Below are 11,577 nucleotides of genomic sequence, written 5' to 3' on the forward strand. Positions count from 1 at the left end.
GGGTCTGGGTGGGTTACTCTTTGGAGGGTCAGATTGGACTTGTTGGGCCAAATGGCCTGTTTGCACACTGTTAAGGATTTTATGATTCTATCTCCTTTGAGCTTTCCCCCTCTCACCTTGAATGCATGCCCCCTAGTTTTAGGCATTTAATTCGACTGGGACAACACTACTATCATAGGGCAAGCCAGACAGAGGACAGCCAGGGAATTCCTAGAGGCATGGCATTCATCCACAAACTCCATCAACAAACACATCGACCTGGACCCAATATACCAACCACTACAGCGGACAGCTGAAACTGACAATCGGAAGCGGCAGGGACAGACCACTATAAACACCGGAGGAAACATCAAAGAAGCGCTTTGCAGGAGGCTCCCAAGCACTGATGATGTCGCCTAGCCAGGGGACGAACGTTTGCAACAAAAACTTCCAGCTCGGCAAACAGAACCACAACAACGAGCACCCGAGCTACAAATCTTCGCACAAACTTTGAAAACCAATATTGTCGTAGGGAGTTCTCAATGAATGGCAGGACACTAGGAAGCTCGGAGAAAGAGAGGGATTTTGGGGTGCTGGTGTGCAGGTGGCAGGACAGATTAATAGGGTGGTTAAGAAGACATAAAGACATTTACCTTTATCAGTCATGGCATAGATTATAAGAGCATGGAAGTCATTTTGGTGCTGTACAGGACTTTGGTTAGGTCATAGCTTGTGAAGTTCTACTCCCCACACTATAGGAAGGATGTGATTACACTGGAGGGGGTACAGAGGAAATTCACCAGGATGTTGCGTAGGATGGAGCAGCTTTGGCAATGAAGAGAGGCTAGATAAGCTCAGGTTGTTTTCTTTGAAACAGAGAAGGTTGAGTGGAGATCTGACAAAGATGTATAAGATAATCAGCGACATGGACAGGGATTTATTTTATTCACTTAAGTGACATGGCATCGCTACCTAGCTAGCATTTATTGCCCATCCTAGTTGCCATTGCAAAGCTGATGATGAGCTACCTTCTACCTGGGCAACCTACAGCCTGGAGGACTCAACATTGAGTTCTCCAATTTGAAATAACCTCCCTCCCGATTCACCGACTCCCTTCCCAGTTCCTCCTCCTCCTCCCTTCCACTACTCCTTGCCACCAACTGGATTAATTCCTCCCATTGACCAACTAGGTATTACCCTCTACCTGTCTTCACTATTCCCACTTCACAACCTTGCCCCCTGCTTTCCCTTTTACTGCAGCTCCCCCTACACCTATCCCCAGTCCTGAAGAAGGATTAACCCAAAACGTGGACTTAGAACACAAACATAGAACAACACAGCAGAACAGGCCCTTTGGCCCTCGATGTTGCACCGACTTGTGAACTATTCTCAGCTCGTACCCCTACACTATCCCAGAATCATCCATGTGCTTATCTTAGGATTGTTTAAATTTCCCTAATGTGGCTGAGTTGATTACATTAGCAGGTAGGGCATTCCTCGCCCATACCACTCTCTGCATAAAGAACCTGCCTCTGACATCTGTATTAAATCTATCATCCCTCAATTTGTAGCTATGCCCCCTCGTACAAGCTGATGTCATCATCCTAGGAAAAATACTTTCACTGTCTACCCTATCTAATCATCTGATCATTTTGTATGTCTCTATCAAATCCCCTCTTAGCCTTCTCCTTGCCAATGAGAACAGACCCAAGTCTCTCAGCCTTTCCTCATAAGATCTTCCCTCCAGACCAGGCAACATCCTGGTAAATCTCCTCTGCACCTTTTCCAATGCTTCCACATCCTTCCCGAAATATGGGGACCAGAACTGTACACAATATTCCAAGTGTGGCCGCACTAGCGTTTTGTATAGTTGCAGCATGATATTGCGGCTCCTGAACTCAATCCCTCTACGAATGAAGCCTAACACACCTTCTTAACAGCACTATCCACCTGGGTGGCAACTTTCAGGGATCTATGTACATGGATTCCAAGATCCCTCTGCACACCCACACTACCAAGAATCTGCCTTCCTGTTATTCTTCCCAAAGTGCATCACCTCACATTTAGCTGAATTGAACTCCATTTGCCACCTCTCAGGCCAATTCTGCAGTTTATCCAAGTCTCCCTGCAACCTGTAACATTCTTCCACACTGTCCACTACTCCACCGACTTTACTGTTATCTGCAAATTTACTAATCCATCCACCTATGCCTGCGTCTAAGTCATTTACAAAAATGACAAAGAGCAGTGGTCCCAAAACAGATCCTTGTGGCACACCATTAGTAACTGGGCTCCAGACTGAATATTTTCCATCAACCACCACTCGCTGCCTTCTTTCAGAAAGCCAATTTCTAATCCAAACTACTAAATCACCCTCAATTCCATGCCTCTGCATTTTCTCCAACATCCTAGCATGTGGAACCTTATCAAAGACTTACTGAAGTCCTTGTATACAACATCAGCTGCCCTACCCTCATCTACATGCTTGGTCATCTTCTCAAAAAAAACACAGTGAGGTTGTGAGACATGTCCTGCCCTTGACGAAACCATGTTGACTATCTGAAATCAAATTGTTGCTTGTCAGATGATTATAAATTTTATCTCTTATAATCCTTTCCAAAACCTTTCCTACAACAAAAGTAAGGTTCACTGGTCTATAATTACCTGGATCATCTCTACTGCCCTTCTTGAACAAGGGCACAACATTTCCAATCCTCCAGTCCTCTGATGCTAAACATATAGACAATGACGATTCAAACATCAAATCCAAAGGTTCTGCTATCTCCTCCCTAGCTTCCCAGAGAATCCTCGGATAAAACCCATCCGGCCCAGGGGACTTGTCTACTTTCACTCCTTCTAGAATTGATAATACCTGTTCGTAACTAACCTCGATCCTTTCTAGTCTAATATCTCATACCTCATTCTTCTCCTCAACAATATTGTCCTTTTCCTGAGTGAAAACCGATGAGAAATGTTCGTTTAGCACCTCTCCAATCTCCACAGCGTCCACACTCAACTTCCCACTTCTGTCTTATCATCCTTTTATTCCTCCCATACCTATAGAAAGCTTTAGGGTTCTCCTTCATTCTATTTGCTAAAGACTGCTCGTGTCCTCTCTTTGCTCTTCTTAACTCTCTCTTTAAATCCTTCCTAGCTGATCTGTCACTCTCCATCGCTTCATCTGAACCATCTTGCCTCATCAACAAATAAGCCTCCTTCTTCTTTGTAATAAGAGATGCAATTTCTGTTGTAAACCATGGCTCCCTTACCTTATCACTTCCTCCCTGCCTAACAGGGACATACTTATCAAGGACACACAATATTTGTTCCTTCAGCCAGCTCCACATTTCCATTATCTGCATCCCCTAATTTTGCTACCCCATTCTATGCATCCTAAGTCTTGTCTAATCGCATTATAATTGCCCATACCCATCGATAACTCTTGACCTGAGGCATGTACCTATCCCTTTCCATCGCTAAACTAAACGTAACTGAATTATGGTCACTCTCTCCAAAGTGCTCACCTACAACTAAATCAAACACCTGGCCTGGTTCATTACCAAGCATCAGATCCAGTGTGGCAGAAAGTGAGGACCGCAGATGCTGGAGATCAGAGCTGAAAAATGTTTTGCTGGAAAAGCGCAGCAGGTCAGGCAGCATCCAAGGAGCAGGAGAATCAATGTTTCGGGCATAAGCTGGAGGGGGCTTATGCCTGAAACGTCGATTCTTCTGCTCCTTGGATGCTGCCTGACCTGCTGCGCTTTTCCAGCAACACATTTTTCAGACCAGATCCAGTATGGCCTCTCCTCCTCTCAGCCTTCGACATACTATGTCAGGAAACCCTCTGTACACATTGGACAAAAACTGGTCCATCCGACGTACTAGAGTTATAGCATTTCCAGTCAATGTTGGGGAAGTTAAAGTCCCCCATAATGACCACCCTGTTCCTTTCACTCCTACCTCCTAGGTAGCACCTCCTGATGCTACCTAGCCTGTTGTGTTCTTCCAGCTTCCTGCCTGTCTACTTTGGATTCAAGCATCTGCAATTTGTTTTGTCCCTAACCTTCTTGAATCTTTGCAGACCATGTGCTGCAGGTGGACCAACAATGCCATTAGGGAGGGCCTTTCAGGATTTTGACCCATAAGTACTGAAGATGGCAATACATTTCCGAGTTAGTATGGTGAGCGGCTTGAAGGTAAACTTCCAGATGGTGGTGTTCCCATGTATACACACTGCTTTTGTCTTTCGAGAAGGAATTGGTCGTGGATTTGCAAAGTGCTGTCTCAGGATATTTAATGAATTTCTGCAATGCATCTTGTAGTTAGTGCACACGGCTGCTACTTAGCGTCAATGGTGGAGGGAGTGGATGCTTGTGAATATGGCGCCAATCAAGCAGGCTGCTTGTCCTGGATGGTATCAAGCTTCTTGAATGCTGTTGGAGCTGCACCCATCCAGACAAATGGCAGTATTCCAGCATACTCTTAATGTGTGCCTTGTATATACAAGGCTTTGGGGAATCAGGAGGTGAGTTATTCACAGTTGTTCCAAGCCTCTGACCTGCTCTTGTAGCCACTGTATTTATATTGTAAGTCCAACTGATTTTCTGGTTAATAATAACCCCCAGGATGTTTATAGTGGAGCATCAACAATGGTAACGTATGCAATGTAAAAGGGCAGAAGCTGGATTGTTTCTTATCGGAAAAGGTCATAGCCTGGTATTTGTGTGGCACAAATATTACTTACCACTTTTCAGCCCAAGACCAGATATTGTTCAGATCTTGCTGCATTTGAACATGGGCTGCATCAGTGTCTAAGAAGTCATGAATGGTGAACATTGCGCAATCATTGGCAAACATCCCCACTTCTGACTTTATCATGGAGGAAAGCAGCAGATGAAGCAGCAGAAGATGCTGGACGTAACCCTGAGGAACTCCTGCAGAGATGTCCTGGAGCTGAAATGACTGACTCCAACAACCACAACTTATTGCTGAGTAAGTGCTGCTTGATAGCACTGTTGATCATTTTACTGATGATTGAGAGTAGACTGGTAATAATTGGCTGGATTGAATGTGTCTTGCATTTTGTGTATAGGACATACTTGGGCAATTTTCTACATTGACAGGCAAATGCCAGTGTTGGAGTTATACTGGAATAGGTTGGCTAGGAGAGCAGCAAAGTCTGGAGTACACATCTTTAGTACTGTTGACAGGGTGCATAGCCTTTGTAGTAACCAGTACCTCCAACCATTTCTTGACAAGTTGTAGACTAAATCGAAGTGAATATGAAGCTGTTGTTCCCCTTCGTTGAAGAGTGAATAATGAGGGGACATTATTTTAAGGTAAAAGGCAGGAGGTTTAGAGAGGATTTAAGGATACCTTTTTTCACCCAGTGGGTGGTGGGAATCTGGAATGCACTGCCTGTGAGGGTAGCTGAGGAGAAAAACCTCACAACATTTAAAAAGTAGGTGGATGAGCACTTGAAATGGCATTATGTTCAAATCTAAGGGCCATGCGCTGGAAAGTGGGTTAAGTGTAGATAGGTCAAATAGACTCGATGAGTTGTAGGGCATTTTTCAGTGCTATATACCTATTTGATTTTATATCTATTCACCTTACAGATAACAACCTGAAATTATATAGTGCCTCACTGCAAAATGGGCAACGTTGTGTTTTCAGACATAAAGAGACACCATACAAACAAAGAGGTTGACCAAGAGCTTGTTTTTTTTAAATTCGTCCACAGGATATAGGCAATGATTTGGAGTTGGGGACTCCATGTAATGTGTCAAAGTTTGCAGATGACACTAAGATGAGTGGCAGAGCAAAGTGTGCAGAGGGCCATGAAACTTTGCAAAGGAACATCGATACTTTGAGTGAGTGGGAAAAGGTCTGGCAGATGGAATACAATGTTAATGAATATGAAGTCATCCATTTTGGTAGGAGTAACAGTAAAAAGCATTATTACTTGAATGGTTTAAAAAGTTGCAGCATGCTGCAATGCAGAGGGATCTGGATGTTCTTGTGCATGAATCACAGAAGGTTGGTCTGCAGATACAACAAGTAATTAGGAAGACAAATGGGTAAGTGGAGCTGAGGCCATGATAAGATCTGCCATGATCTTATTGACGGCATGATGGCCTACTCCTGCTCCTAGTTCTTATGTCATTGACATTGCCCATCCCTAATTGTCCAGAGGGCAGTTCAGAGTCTGAATTTGGAGTCACGTGTACGCCAGACTAGGTAAGGACAGCAGGTTCCCTTTCCTAAGGATGTTAATGACCCAGACGGATTTTTACAACAATTAACAGTGTTTACATAGTCCATGGGCTGATAAGTTCCTGAGAGTGGATGGACTTCATGCCAGCATCTTCAGACAAGTCCCTTGTGCAATTGTTAATGCATTCATTTTAATTTACAAAAATTCCCTAGATTTAAGGAAGATTTGAATACATTGGAAAATACCAAATCTAGCTTCTTTATTCAAAAGAGAGTGAGAAAGAAAGCAGGACACTTTAGACCATTTAGCTTAACATCTGTCACAGGGAAAAAGTTAAAATCTACTATTAAAGACTTAGAAAAAATTAAGCCAATCAGGCAGTCAACGTGGTTCTGTGAAAGAGAAATTGTGTTTACCTAATTTATTAGAGTTCTTGGAAGAAATAGGTGCTGTGTATAAAGGATAACCTGTGAATGGACATATAGATGGACAACTCCTACATTTGCCAAATGTAGGAAATGTAAGAAAATGTGAAATTGTCCACTTTGACAGAAGGAATTAAAAGAAAGCATATTACATAAATGATGAGAGATTACAGATCTCTTAGATTGAAAGAGATCTTATTGGACTTGGATATCCTCATGCAGAAGATTAAATGCAAGTACAACAAGTAATTAGGAAAGCTAAAGTTTTTCCTCGTTACAAAAGAAGAAAGGTTATGATTCACTTAGACAGGGCATTGGTAAGATTACATCTGGTGTACAGTGTTGGTCCCTTTATTTAAGGAAGGGTGCGAATGCAATGGAAGCAGTTCAGAAAAGGTTTACCAAACCAATACAGGTCGTTCTGCTATAATACGACAGTTGCGTTCCTCTGCGGCCTCATGCTATAGAAAATCACACTATGGAAAACTGCTATTGAAAATTGCACTGTCGAACATTGCTAACACAAAATCGCTAGAGCCATTCAACAGAAAGCTTGCATTATCCAAATAATGTCCACGATTTGACAATCGGGTTATAACCAATTCACGCTGACGAAACGCACATTTTAGTAGAATGACCTGAACTGGGTATGGTCAGGTTCTCTTATGAGGAAAGGTTGGACAGGCTGAGCTTGTATCTGCTGGAGTTCACAACAGCAAGAGCTCACTTCATTGAAACAAACGGTCCTGAAGGGTCTTGGATGTGGAATTGAATATTTCATCTTCCAAGGGAATATACAACTAGGGATCACGTTTTAAAAATCAGGGGTCCTCAATTTAAAACAGCAATGAGGTGAAATGTTTTCACAAAGGGTCACAAGTCTTTGGAACTCCCTTCCTGAAAAAGCAGTGAGAACAGAGTCCTTGAATATTTTTATCGCAGAGGTAGATAGATTCTTGGTAAACAAGGGGGTGAAAGGTTATTGGCATCTGGCAGGAATGTGGTGTAATCAGAGCCAAGAATACATTGGATAAATGATTACATCTTAATAAATAATTACCAAGTTATTAAAAAGTTTTAAGAGCACAATTGCCTATTGCTGCATTTGATTTGTAGGAGCCATTCTTCAAATAATGCTTCATATGTTGTGTTACTGAACCAGATGAGACAGAACCCCTGGTTTCTGTGCGGTTGTGACTCTGTAATCGGCTTCAGTTTGTCTCAGCTGGTGAGAAGACAGAGTTCTCACTGAAGACTGTGTCTCAGCAGCTGGAAGGGCTACGTATTGATATTAAACAAGCTCAAGTTTCAGATTCAGTTATGTTCCAAACAAACTGCTTACCATCAATGTCACAATTTGAAAAATGAACACTCAAGCTCCCTGCTGGAACATTGCAGTTGCATCAGTGTGTCAAAGGGAGAGGCGAAACAGAACAGAGCAAAAATGTATCTCTCCTGTTGGAAAAGAGTCTGCAGCAAATCTCTCTTTAAGAAAATACTTGGTTAGAGAATTGTATTTCAACCATGTGTCTGTTCAAAACTCTGTTCAGTCTGTTCTTGTGAAATGACAGGGAAACAAGAGGGTGGATTTGTTGATCTGTCATTTCAAGGAGCACTCGATTACACACCAGCCAATCTCTGGGCTGCCTCCCTATTGGGCTCAGCTGGCAATCAATGGTGTTTACATAAAGAGATCCCCTTCAACAAGGCCTCAACAAAAAGAGAGCAGAAGTCAAGGAGAGATGGGAGTGCGGTGTTTTATTTCCCCCTCCAACTCTATTTTAATTTAATCCCTGCCCTCTCCTTCACTTTTTTGATCACGCAGCATTGCCCTTTGATGAGAAGGGCACTGCTTGTCACTGGCCATTCGGGTGTTTCCTTTTTTCCTGATGGTGGAAATCGAATAAAGATTTGTGCACTTGTTCTTCACTGTGTCCCACACCGACACACACGACATGGGTGCTAGGGAAAAATAAGCACTACCACAGTTAGGTGGTAGTATGGGGTAAGGAAAAAAATAAAAAAATATATATAACCAGGAGATTAGTATCAAAAACAAAGAGCAGAAGTTTCTACCAGCTCCAGGTAAAAGTGCTGCTTTTCCTCAGCCTTAGTGTCTTAACATTTGTTAATGCGTGCATGTTAAAACATTACAGGGAGATGACTGAATAAAACAGCAACTCTGAAGAGAGCCAGCAGTTCCAGAGAGAGACAGGAACAGTGAAATTGTTGAGGGCATGGCTTCCAGTGCAGTTTAATTATTTGTTTCTGCAGCAAGGACTGAATTCAGAAGCCAAGGTGAAAAAGTCTTTCCTGCCCAAAAGACACAATTAGGACAGTGCAACCTGACAGAAAAGGAACGTCAAAATAAAGTCTCTATTCATGGTGTACATAGCATGAACTAGCCTGGAACAGACCCATTCCTGGGGCTACAGCAAGTGAGACTTGAACCAATGCCTCCTGGCCCAGTAGGAACACTATCTCTGTTCCACAAGAGCCCTGATGGGTCTGTATTCTTTTTTTTATATTTTCTAGTCAACCTTTTCAACAATACCATTATACACATTTGGACTACGTGGGACTTGTACTGGGTCTCTTCGCTCAGAAGTAGAGACACTACCACTATACTAAAGGCCCGTTATAGCTCTGCTTTCTTTTTTATTTATTCAGAAGTGCCATCACAGACAACAGAGTGACTTTACCACCACAAAGCACTACAATTTTGATTTTCAACCTATAAACACTGAGTAGTTAGCATTGCTGCCTTACAGTGCCAGGGACCTGGCTTCAATTCCAGCCTCCTCCTTTTATAGATCAATTTAACAGATTCATGATCCTTCCACCAATGAGAATTATTTCTCCCAAGGCATTGATTAAGAGGGTAAAATAAGGTACAATAGTAAGTTTGCAGGGAACATACAGACTTCTGTTGGTATGTGAAGAAAAGATTCATGAAGACAAATGTAGGTCCCTTATAGTCTGAAACAGGACAAGTTAAAGTGCGGAACAGAGAGTTGGAAGACCATTTAAATACATATTTTGATTCTGTCTTTACAAAGGAGGACATAAATAAACTTGCAAAAAATTTGGACAACGCAGGGTCCAGTGAGAGGAAGGAACTAAAGGAAATCAGTTTTACTAGGGAAATTGTATTGGTGAAATTGATGGGATTAAATGCCAACAAATGTCCAGGGCCCAGAGTACTTAAGGAATGGCCCTAGAAATACTGGATGCATTGTTGATAATCTTTCAAGATTCTATACACTGTGGAACGGTTCCTATGGATTGGAGGTAGCTAATGTAACCCTACTATTTAAAAAGGTCGTAGAGGGAAAACAGGGAATTATAGACCAGTGAGTCTGACATTGGTAGTGGGAAAATGCTAGAGTCTATTATACAATACTTAATAGCACAGCACTTGGAAAACAGTGGCAGGATCAGACACAGCATGGATTTTCAAAAAGGAAATTGACAAATCTGCTGGAATTCTTCGAGAATGTAACTCATAGAGTTGGTGAGGGGGAGCTACTGGATATGGATTACCTGGCTTTCTCAGATGGCTTTTGAAAAGGTCCCATATAAAAGATTAGCATGCAAACTTAAAGTGCATGGGACTGGGGTGGTGTACTGAAATGGACAGAAAGATGATTAGCACACAGGAAACAAAGAGTGAGTCTAAATGGATCATTTTCCAAGCAGTAGTTAGTGACTAGTGGGGTGCCACAGGGATCAGTGCTAGGGCCCGAGCTTTTCATAATGTATATTATTGATTTAGATGAAGGAACAAAAATGTAATATCTTCAAATTTGCAGATGATACATACTTGGATGGGTGGGTGAGCTTTATGGACGATGTAGAGATGGTTCAGTGTGATTTTGACAAGTTGAGTAAGTGAGCCAATGCATAGTAGATGCAGCATAATGTGGATAAATGTGAGGTTACCAACTTTGGTAGCAAAAACAGAAGACAAATTATTATCGAAATGGCGATAGATTGGGAAATGGGGAGTTGTGCAGAGATCTGGATGTCCTTGTACACCAGTCGCTGAAAGTAACCATGCAGGGGCAGCAGGCAGTAAAGAAGGGAAATGGGATGTTGACCTTCATAGTGAGAAGATTGGTGTCCAGGAGCTGGGATGTCTTGTTGCAATTGTACAAGGCCTTGGAGAGACCACACCTGGAATACTGTGTGCAGTTTTGGTCTCCTTATCTGAAGAAGGATGTCCTAGCTAAGGAGGAATGGAACAAAGGTTTACAAGGCTGATTCCTGGGATGTCAGGACTAACATACAAAGACAGCATGGATTGGTTAGGACTACATTCACTGTAGTTTAAAAGAATGAGGAGAAATCTCATAGAAATCTATAAAATTCTAACAGGACTAGACAGGATAAACACCGGAAGGATATGCCCATTGATAGGCAAGTTCAGAACCAGGAGTCATAGCCTAAGGATATAGTGTAGGCCATTTAGGACTGAGATAAGGAGAAATTATTTCACTCAGAGACTGTGAATCTGTGGAACTGTCTGCCACAGTATGCGGTTGAGGATTCTGGGTCTGTACTTAATGGAGTTTAGAAGATTGAAACTTACAGAATACTAAGAGGCCTGGATAGACAATAGACAACAGGTGTAGGAGTAGGCCATTTGTCCCTTTGAGCCAGTACCACCATTCATTATGATCATGGCTGATCATCCACAATCAGTATCCCTACCTTATCCCAAGATTCCACTATCTTGAAGAGTTCTATCCATCTCTTTCTTGAAAGTATCCAGAGACTTGGCCTCCACTGCCTTCTGGGCCAGAGCATTCCATATATCCACTACTTTCTGGTGAAGAAGTTTCTCCTCAACTCTATTCTAAATGGCTGACCCATTATTTTTAAACTGTGTCCTCTGGTTCTGGACTCGTCCATCAGCGGAAACATGCTTCCTGTCTCCAGAGTGTCCAATCCTTT

The 11,577-nt window shown here is 42.4% G+C and overlaps 1 protein-coding gene across 4 annotated transcripts in view; it reads right to left on the bottom strand.

Annotated features, from left to right (window-relative positions):
- Nucleotides 1–11,577, bottom strand: part of LOC122556529 (growth hormone receptor-like) — a 209,908-nt gene that overhangs the window by 53,610 nt on the left and 144,721 nt on the right. The window lies entirely within an intron of this gene.

Source organism: Chiloscyllium plagiosum, chromosome 2 (genome assembly GCF_004010195.1).
Source record: "Chiloscyllium plagiosum isolate BGI_BamShark_2017 chromosome 2, ASM401019v2, whole genome shotgun sequence".
NCBI classification, from domain to species: Eukaryota; Metazoa; Chordata; class Chondrichthyes; order Orectolobiformes; family Hemiscylliidae; genus Chiloscyllium; species Chiloscyllium plagiosum.